Raw genomic sequence first — 10,454 nt, 5'->3', positions numbered from 1 at the left:
CATCAACCAAAAGAAATGACTTTGAATTGTTTTGATTAGATTTATAAATGTTTAACCTACTTAATGGAAATTTGTTTCCATCTGAATGGAATTTGATTAAATTGGAATTTGACTAACTTTATATTAAAACCAATACTAGAGTTTGATATAAATCTATTTCAGTAACTCAGAATATCTTATTAAGTTTGTTTATTTTTTTTGTGAAGTTAAAATGAAGAAGTTGAGAAAATTTGGGGATTATCAATAGCTATGTTGTTTTGACTAAAGATTTGTATGCAAAACTGTTAGAAAAAGAGTTTATGTTAACAAATACAAACAGAGTTTGGTGACTGTTCTTTTGTTGGCCCTTCACTAGGTAATTTGCTTGTAAATATGGGCAAAGGCTTGCTTGGAGGAGGTTTTGACTCAGAAGTGGGGGAAAAGAGGCAGCCAGTGGCATTTTTGCCTAAAATTGACATTTGGGGACGTCTTGGTAGTTCACATTTCTTATCAAGTGTGGGCAATTTTAAATCAGAAAGCCAAAAGGAGGTATACACTTGTAGATAGCAGATGTAATTGTGGAAAAAAAAGTTAGACCAAAGTGGTGGAAGGGAAGTGAAGTAATGGATAATAGAAGGAAGAAGCAGGAAAGTTGTTTTTAAGTGGGTGTGCACAGACTTGTGAATTGCACGCATTAAGCAAGGAGACTGCCATTAACGTGGTCTGCCCAAACATGTGAATTGTATGCCTTAACACAAGCCTTAGAATGTTGAAGGAACAAGAATGTACTATAGAAATATGAAAAGAGAGAACAATGAAGAAACAGAAGAAAGTGGGAGGTGGATGTTACAAGATTGGAGGATGTTGAAAAGAAGAAAGAAAGAAAGAAAGAAAGAAAGAAAGAAAGAAAGAAAGAAAGAAAGAAAGAAAGAAAGAAAGAAAGAAAGAAAGAAAGAAAGAAAGCAATAGTTAGGACACAGAAGCAGCCACTGAAGGGGGGTCGCAAGAGATGATAGATACTTTTTTAAAACAGGATGGTTGTATTTATACTTTAGTTAAACAAATCAGTGATAAATACAAGTAAATAAAATGCTTTACAACATTTAGCGGTGAGGCTATTTCAATAAAGGTCTCAATTGGAAAGCTATCTTTGTCCCTTTGAAATGATGTATGGGAGGCTTTTCTTACATGAAGGTTCAAGAATGTCAATGAAGAAAAGAAGAAAGTTACTCAGTATTTACATAATCTGGCGCAGGTTTTGTCTTCTATCTCAGTACAGGCCCAGGCTGCCATACCACCTGTCTCTGGCCATTGTTGTTCCTGGAGAGTGGGTTCAGGTGAAAAGAACTGTCACCTAGAAATACCAGTCCTCAGTGGTCTCAACCATACCAGGTCCTCCTGATTTAAGGAATCAAGGCGTGAGTCCATGGAAAGTCCCATCATATCCTCTCCAGTGACAAGCTCTGCAGCTGGACGGCCTGAAAAATGAAATTTCAACCTGCCTCACCTGTTGAACTGTTTCCATCTAAGTAGGAGAAGAACCTCAATGGATTGGTGTACCGTGGAAATCGTGTTCCCAGAACCTGGACTATGTATTGCAATATTTTTCTTCTGCTACTGTTGTTTCCCTCGTACCTTCTTTGGTAGAAGGAAGGACCATAGGTCCAATACTTTAAGGAATAAATGAGAGTTGTGTTTATCACAAGACTACGTATTCCACTTGCAAAGGGGCAACAGGGTCACTTGTTATGCTCCTGTCAATACAGTGCAGCTTTACCCACAACTTTAAATCTGGACATATAGAAGAACTTACAGACATTACCTTTTGGGGAAGAATAACACGAGATTTATGGACAAGTGCCAGAATCTTCTTTGATGCATGTAAAGCTATTGCCTATGATCAAGCTAAATGGACTAAGTATGGAGACAGGCCTACACATTAAACGCCAAATATGTTTGCACATCCTACCCAGCCTGGCACATTCGAAGGATTCCTGCAACCTGGTGTGCTTCACGATAACCAGACCAACGGATTTTTCAGCATCATTTGAACTCGCTATCAATTGAACCAGATACAAATTTGGGTTCAAGTTGATTTTCATGAACTGGAAACCACAACTGAGATTCCCTCAGTATCAAAGACTCTTATTATTATTATTATTATTATTATTATTATTATTATTATTATTATTATTATTATTATTATTATTATTATTATTATTATTATTATTATTATTATTATTATTATTATTATTATTATTATTATTATTGATCTGGCCCTACAGAATTTTTTCATTTTTAAATGTGAAGCTTGAGAGAACATCACTTATTTTAATTTGACTTGGAAAGGACCGTCCAACCAAATGGGCCCTCTATTTTGTCATTGTGGCCCTAAATTGTATTATTAGACCCCAGTCTGACATTACACATAAGGAATATGTCCAAGAAGTCACTGACAGTATGTCCAGACATGGACAGGAGCATTGGATGTTGGAGGATGGTTTTTGAAAATGTTTGATACTTGGAAATGGATATTGTTCATTGTGGTTTTGGCCTTAGGAGGGTTGTTGTGTTTATCATGCCATATTCCGCTTATTTAGAGAATTGTTAGATCTACTATATCCGGACCAACTTTTATTGCCACTCCTCTCTATAACGATAGACCAGCTAAAGCAATGATTTTGCAACCTTTCCCTTCTGACTATATTCCCCTATTCGGCTTTTATATTAAAAAGGGAGGAGTGAAGGGATTTTATTGTGCTTATGTTTAAGTTTGACATTAGCATTTATTTTATATATAGTAACCATTTTATATTGATACTTATAGTGTTATCATGTAATCATTGTTTTGTTATTTTGTAATCATTATTTTGTAGTTAATTGCTTGATCAGATGCTTTATATATATATTGGAAAAGTAAGGGCTTCATGCTTTAGGTATAGGTGATTGCTTATATGAAAANTAAAAGGTGGAAGACATCTTTTCTGGTTGTTGCCTTCATCTCTCTACCAGCCACGAAGAGAGATGGGGTCACCCAACTCTATTTTGATCAAAATAAAAGTTGTTTGCTTGCTGAAACCTCGACTCAGGAGTTTCTTTGGCTCTTTTAAATTCCTGAGTAATGCTGGGGCAATTGTGAGGCTAAGTGGAAAACCTTACACAACAATAGCCAGAATTGTCCTACCAATAGCTGTTATTAAGTTAGTTTTAAATTCATTTCTTCTATAGACATGTTGTGAATCAAGAGCATTTTGCGAAGCACTGCTGGTCCTAAATCAGGCATACTTTGCCTCTGCAAACTGAAATCATAGCTTTCTTGTGGATATGAGTATGACACTCAAAGTATATAATAATAAAAATAAAAATCTTTTAACACAATGAAAAATGTACAATTTACTAATTTCCCAAGACAACATATAATTATAGAAATCAATTTCAAGTACATTTATTTTTGTACGTATCTTCACTCATTATTGCAATTTCTTTAAAATGAAAGCCACTTCAGGACGAAGCAGTGAAGTATGGATCTGGAGATCTGTTTCTTCAACTACAGAAGAAATGATCTTTTGAGCTTCAATAGCATGTCTTTTACAGAGGAAATCTGGATTAATTTTGCACTACTATCTGGTGAGCAGAGCATGACCATACTATAACCTCTCAAATTACTTTGATGCAAACCTCTCCACCTTATGCACTTTCTGAAGTGAAAGATGTGCTATTCAAAGGAACACAAAGGAATTTGCTGTTCCTATACAGTAAACTATTAAAACATTATTCCCACCTCTTGTATTTATTTGGATAAATAAAAATCTTGGGCCAGTAGTTGCAGATCAGAAAAACATCCATGGCTATTCTGTGAGTTCCTCAGTGCAATGAGAAATGGAGTGTTTGGTGTAATGTATTGAGTTAAATTTATGAAGCAGGTGGCTGTGATCTGTGCAGGAATGGTTAGCAGACCACGTGGCCTGCTAGCCAGACTTGCTGTCTACAAGGCTGTTTAGTATGCAATTGAGAGGGAAAATGCTGTGCTCTCATTGGCTGACACCACCCAGAGCTGAATGTATAAATAGGGGCGGAGCAATGCTTGTTAGTTTCTGCACAGCATGAGGCATTGAAAAGGCTGCGAAAGACTCACCGTGACGAAGATCGGAAAACTCTCCGAATTTGACGTCGCTCATCCAGAGTGCTGGAGCTCCTACATCGCGAGAGTTAAAAATTACCTGAGGGTAAATCAAATTTGAGACGATGGATTGAAGGCCACGATGCTTTTGTGTGTTTGTGGTCAAGCCACTTTCAATATCGCCAAGAACTTGGTTGCACCAGTGCCGCTTGAGTCCATCGCGTACGCAGAACTCAAGAAGATGCTCAAAGAACATTTTGAGCCCAAGCTTTCGGTCATTGCTTGGTGGCACGCTTTTGAACAGCGAGACCAGCATCCCGGCGAGTCCGCTGTCGACTTCATAGCCACCCTTCGCCAAGCTGCACGGCCATGCGCATTCAAAGATCTGGAAGAAAGGTTGCGGGACCGCTTAGTTTGTGGTCTAAGGAGCCAAGAACTGCAACAAAAGATCTTTGCTAAAGAGACTATCTCATTTGAAGACGCATTGAAAGAGATAACAGTCGAAGAAGCAACCAGCGAAGCTGTTAAGGCCTTGCGGCTCTCCAAGAACCCTCCTTGCACGGAGGTCGTCCACCACGAGGATGTCAAGAGAGTTGAAGACTCCGACTTGGACCACGAAGTCGATCGGTTGCAGCAACCCCCGAAAGGAAGGCCTCAACGGAAGCCTGACAAGGCAGTTTCCTTTTCTCAGTGCATTGGGTGTGGAGGCCGACACATATGGGCTGACTGTCGGTTCCGCACAGCCACTTGCCAGGTGTGTGGCAAGCAAGGCCACATCGCCGCCATTTGTTTGGGTCGCAGAAAAGAACATTCATCAGAAGAGTTGCCTTGGGGAGTTTCTGGATGACGTCGTTGGTCCTAGACCCTGGGACATAAACTCTCTGTGCCCAGAGTCTGAATTTCTGTCACTGGCAGGCCCATTAGGGCTGAATGCCACCCTGGAGGGGTGGCCACCAAAAGGTGAACTTTTTGAGGAAAGGGAGCTGGCGGTAGCCTGCCCCCGAACTCAAAATAGCCTCTGGAACCGGCGAGAGAAAGGCGGAGAGCTTCGCGTCTGCCGCCATCTTCAACAGATAATCGGAGACAGGAGTCAGCTGTCTAAGGAAACAAGCAACTGATCCGGGTGAGATGATATTAGCTTTTGATGCAAAGTGGACCTTTAAGAAAATTGCCTGCCTTTAATGATAAGCTGGAAGCCTAAGGGGGGGAGGAGGAGGGGATTTTTTGCTTCTCCCCCCTCCCAAAAAGCGGCGGTTTCAGCATTCTAAAAACTTGTGAAAAGCCTTTGAATTGAAGCTACATTGAAGGAACCAGCTTGTCTTATTATAGAGGAGAAGAAAGACCTATTATTATTCTAATTATTCTAATTGGGAAAAGCCACCTTAATTGCTCTTCCTTAGAACTTTTTGGAAAGCTAGTTTTGTGTATTGACTGACGGAACTTTCGCTCTTTTTTTTTTACTTTCTCCCTAAGTAAACGGTGAGGGAAGAAACAGCATCCCCTGGTGGTTATTTTTGTAATTTCTTTCCTCTGTTCTCCTGCTACACTATTTGTTTTTTGCTACACTATCTCTGTTGATACACCTGTGGTGTTTGGCTCAACGCCCAGACACTTGGCTGACTGCCCAGACATTCCAACCTCGTTTGAAGATTATTAAAAGAGACTGTTCTCTATTTTTTGCTCTTTTTTTTTTTTACCTTGCTTGGTGTTTGACTCCCTTTTTGGATTAATTTTATTCTCTTTAAAATAAGGGAACCATAGAAGAAGTTCTTTTTTTATCTCTACATTTGGATTATAAATCAAATATTCTTTTTTTCTTTTTTTTTGTCTTTTTTGTTCTTCTTTTTATCTGTTACTCTTTTTTGTCAGCCTTGTTGTGTGGATATAAACATATTTTATATCTTTTTTCTTTTTCTATTCGCTTTTTTTGCCCAGAAGATCCGCTATCCCTTTTCATATTTTTTTCCTACTTTCTGATATTACTATTGTTGGTTATTTTTATTTTTACTTCTATTTTTTTTCTGAAGGTATTGGATTACATATATATTTTTGGTTTTTGTTGTTGTTGTTTTGTTCTTTCTATCACTTCTCCTTTGAGCTTTTTGGTGGAATATAACTGGCCATCGGGCCCTACCTTTGGATTACAATTAATTGGGCCATCGAGCTTGATGTTGGATTATAAATAAATACAATAAATATAGCAATCAAGATGAGTGTCTCAAACTTGGCGAAAGGGGCGAGGAAGGGATCCTCTGCTCCTGCATCAACCTCAGTTAGTCCAGTGCTTCAAAAATCGATTACAACTTTTTTACAGCCAGACAGGCAGGAAAAGGACACCCAAGCCATTCTCCAGGCAATTATGGATTCTAAAATGGAAATGAAAAAGGATCTTGAAGACTCTAAAAGGGAAATGAAAAAGGATTTTGAAGATTTGAAAAATGATCTGCTTAAGATGGATCAAAAAATGGAATCCTTTCAACAGGCAATGTCAGATACTCAACAACAAATGCAAAATATTGACGACAAGTCAGTAGTAGTAGACCAGAAACTAGAGGCTCTCCAAGACAAAAATCAGAGATTGGCGCAATCCAATGCAGAGCTGGAAGAAACGATGGCAATGATGGAGTTTGAATGCGCATCATATTTTCTAAGATTCCAAAATGTGATAGAAGAGAGTGATGAGAATTTATTACTATTGATGACTGAGTTATTGGCGGATTTGCTCGGAATGGAAAGGGAGCAAATCAAAAGAGAAGTTGACCAAGTCTATAGAGTGAATTCAAATTATGCAAGAAGAAATAGAGTGCCTAGGAAAGTTCATGTTAGATTCAGCAAAAGAGCAGTACGGGATGAGATCCTGAGACTAGTGAGGGACCAACCTCTGAAATACAAAGATAAAGATTTGGTAGTTCTCAAACAGATCCCAAGAAGAATTAGAGAAGCTCGAAGAGAATACCAATTCTTAACGAAGAAATTGATCAGTAAAGGAGTGAACTTCAGATGGTTGATCCCAGAAGGACTATTAATTTTTTGGGACACAAAAAGATACAGATTGAACACCCCACAACAAGCAGAGGACTTTTTTAATAATCATAGAGACTTCTTGGAGAGAGGTGAGGCGGAACCTAAGAAATCAGAGGAAGCGACTGCAGGAACATCGAAACAAACAGAGGAAGAAGCGCCTAAAAAGACTCACCCAGAGGAAGATGTGAGGCCTAAAGATCAGAGGCAGATAAGCTCTCCTAGAAAACTGAGATCCAGACATAACTGAAACTATGGAGGAAATTGGAATTCTTTCAATAAATATAAATGGTCTTAACTCCCCATCAAAAAGGAGTAAAATATTTCATAGACTACAAAAGCTAAATATGGATATAATTTGTCTCCAGGAGACACACATTAAGTTACAACATTCTAGAATACTTGAACAATCAAAGCTTGGTAAACTTTATTTTTCCTTGATATCACAAAAGAAAAGAGGGATAGCTCTATATATAAAAGAAAAGATGAATCCAAAACAAATCTATGCTGATGAAGAGGGAAGAATACTGATGGTCGAGATTACATGGAATCAAAAACAAATATTGATGGTTGTGATATACACTCCCAATGAGAAGCAAGATCAATTTTTTCAGCAATTATATGATAAACTGGTGGACTTAAATTACCATAGCTTGTGTATACTTGGAGACTTTAACGCAATTGTTGATCCAGTATGGGACTATAAAAGTTATAAACAGGGGAAAAAAGGAAGTAATATTGTGCCTAAATCCTTTCTAAGAATGAAAGATGAACTTTGTATACAGGACAGTTGGAGAGAGATGTACCCGGAAAAAGCACAATATACCTTTTATTCTAATAGATATAAATCATGGTCAAGAATTGACATGATATGGACTTCTTTGGATTTAAAGGCCATGATACAAGAAACTGAAATAGAATCTAATATTTGGGCAGACCATAATTCAATGAAAATGACTTGGAAAGGACTTAAGAAAAGACCGAGATGGTCCTTGAATAAATCAATATTGAAAGAAAAGGAGTTTTTACAATTTGCAATAAAAGAAATGGAATTCTTTTTTAAAGTTAATAAAAAAGAAGAAACCTCTATCCAAATTGTATGGGACATGGCAAAAGCATATTTTAGAGGTTTGGCCATAACTTATCTTGCTAAAAAGAATAAGGAAAAGAAACTTGCTCAACATTGATTGAAAGAACAACTTAGTATGTTGGAAGCTGAATTACAATCAGACCCTCAAAAGAAAAAGTTGAAAATACAAATGGAACTATTAAAACATAAGTTAAACTTACTTGAGACAAATACAATGGCACAACAGATTAAAAGGTCCAAACAGAATTTCTTTGAAAATGCCAATAAACCTGGGAGATGGTTGGCATATAGATTAAAAAAAGAAAGAGAAAAAAGACTAATAAGTAAACTACGGGATACGGATGGTGACCTACAATGTCATAATGATTTAATGAAAAAAATTACGAAGGAGTATTATGAGACACTTTATAAGGCGGGGACAGTTTCTAAAGATGTAATTCAGGCTTATTTAAAAGCAGCAAATCTCCCAAAGGTTCCTGAGAATATGCGCCAGAGGCTAAATGAGAATGTTTCAATGATGGAGATTACAGAGGCAATAAAAAAGCAAAAGAAAGATAAAACACCAGGACCTGATGGTCTTCCTGCTGAATTCTATGTAGTGTTACAAGATACTATAACTCCAACTTTGAAAGACTTATGTAATGAAATTTTTACACAGACAAAAATACCGGATTCATGGACCGAAGCTAATATTACTTTGATACCTAAAGAAGATACTGATCATACACTAATTAAAAATTACAGACCAATATCGCTACTAAATGTGGATTACAAAATCTTTGCTGCAATAATGGCAGAAAGAATGAAAAATGTTTTGAATGAATTCATACACCCAGACCAAAATGGTTTCCTACCAAAAAGACAGATAAAGAACAACTTGAGGATTATCTTAAACGTTTTGGAGTACTATGAAATCCATCCAGGGAACCAGATGGCACTTATATTCCTTGATGCACAAAAAGCCTTTGATAACTTAAATTGGCAATTCATGTTTCAACAACTTCAAGAAATGGACTTTGGTGAAAATTTTAACAAAGCAATTCAAGCAGTTTATAAGAAACAAACAGCAAGAATACTTTTAAATGGAGATTACACAGATGGATTCGAGCTTAAAAAAGGCACTAGACAGGGATGCCCGTTATCTCCTCTGTTGTTTATTCTTACATTAGAGATTTTGGCAAGAAATATCAGACAAGATACATAAATTAAAGGGCTGGAGATTAAAGACCAGAAATATAAACTACAGGCCTTTGCGGATGACTTGGTCTTTATTCTAGAGGAGCCATTGCAAACAGCTGATAAACTTTTGCAGAAAATTGAGAAATTTGGAGAAGTGGCTGGTCTGAAAATAAACAGGGAAAAGACTAAAGTAATAACAAAAAAATTAACAGACAAACAGAAAATTCAACTTGCTAAAATGACAAATCTTCAAATAGTTAAAAAAGTCAAATATTTGGGTATTTATTTAACGGCGAAATATACTACACTAAAAGAAGATAATTATGAGAGATTAATGAAACAAATAAAAATAGATTTGGAAAGATGGGAAAATCTTCAATTATCACTTCTAGGAAGAATAGCTACGGTTAAGATGAACATTTTACCAAAGCTAATTTTCCTATTTCAAACAGTGCCTATTAAACTTACTAAGAATTTTTTTGATGATTTAAATGCAATGATTTTAAGATTTATATGGCAAAAAAAGAAAGCGAGAATTAAATGTAAATTGTTACAAGAATCTAAGGATAGAGGGGGTTTTGGACTTCCAGATTGGAGACTTTACTATCAAGCGGCTGTTTTGCTTTGGCCTAAAGAATGGATTGTATTGAGAAATAAAAGGTTGCTTTATTTAGAGGGACACGACCTCTAGTTAGGTTGGCATGCTTTTATATGGTACGAGAAATCTAAAGCACATAAGTACTTTCAAAATCATGCGATAAGAAACATACTACTGTCAGGAGAAAATTAAACATAAAATATATGTGAAAATACCTGAGTGGCTTTCAACAATGGAAGCATTTGCTTATCCAAATCTGATTAATTATGACAAACTGGTTAGTTATAAAGACATTTTAGACAAAGAGGGAAAACTTAAGGACAGGCAAACTTTACAACTACAAGGTATTGACTTGACATGGTGGTCCTATTTGCAAATTCAAACAAGATACGAAAAAGATATAAAATCGACAGGTTTTTATAAAGAACAGACCCCATTTAACAAAATTTTGTTAAAAACAGATGAGA

At 36.7% G+C, this 10,454-nt stretch overlaps 1 pseudogene; it reads left to right on the top strand.

Moving 5' to 3' along the window:
• The first annotated feature begins 4,241 nt into the window (after positions 1 to 4,241).
• The window catches only part of LOC107294262, a 76,471-nt pseudogene continuing 70,258 nt past the window's right edge, over positions 4,242 to 10,454 (top strand).

The sequence above is a fragment of the Protobothrops mucrosquamatus genome, unplaced genomic scaffold (genome assembly GCF_001527695.2).
Source record: "Protobothrops mucrosquamatus isolate PMUCROS unplaced genomic scaffold, P.Mucros_1.0 scaffold1881, whole genome shotgun sequence".
In the NCBI taxonomy this organism is placed as follows: Eukaryota; Metazoa; Chordata; class Lepidosauria; order Squamata; family Viperidae; genus Protobothrops; species Protobothrops mucrosquamatus.
This window is presented reverse-complemented; position numbering and strand designations above follow the sequence as displayed.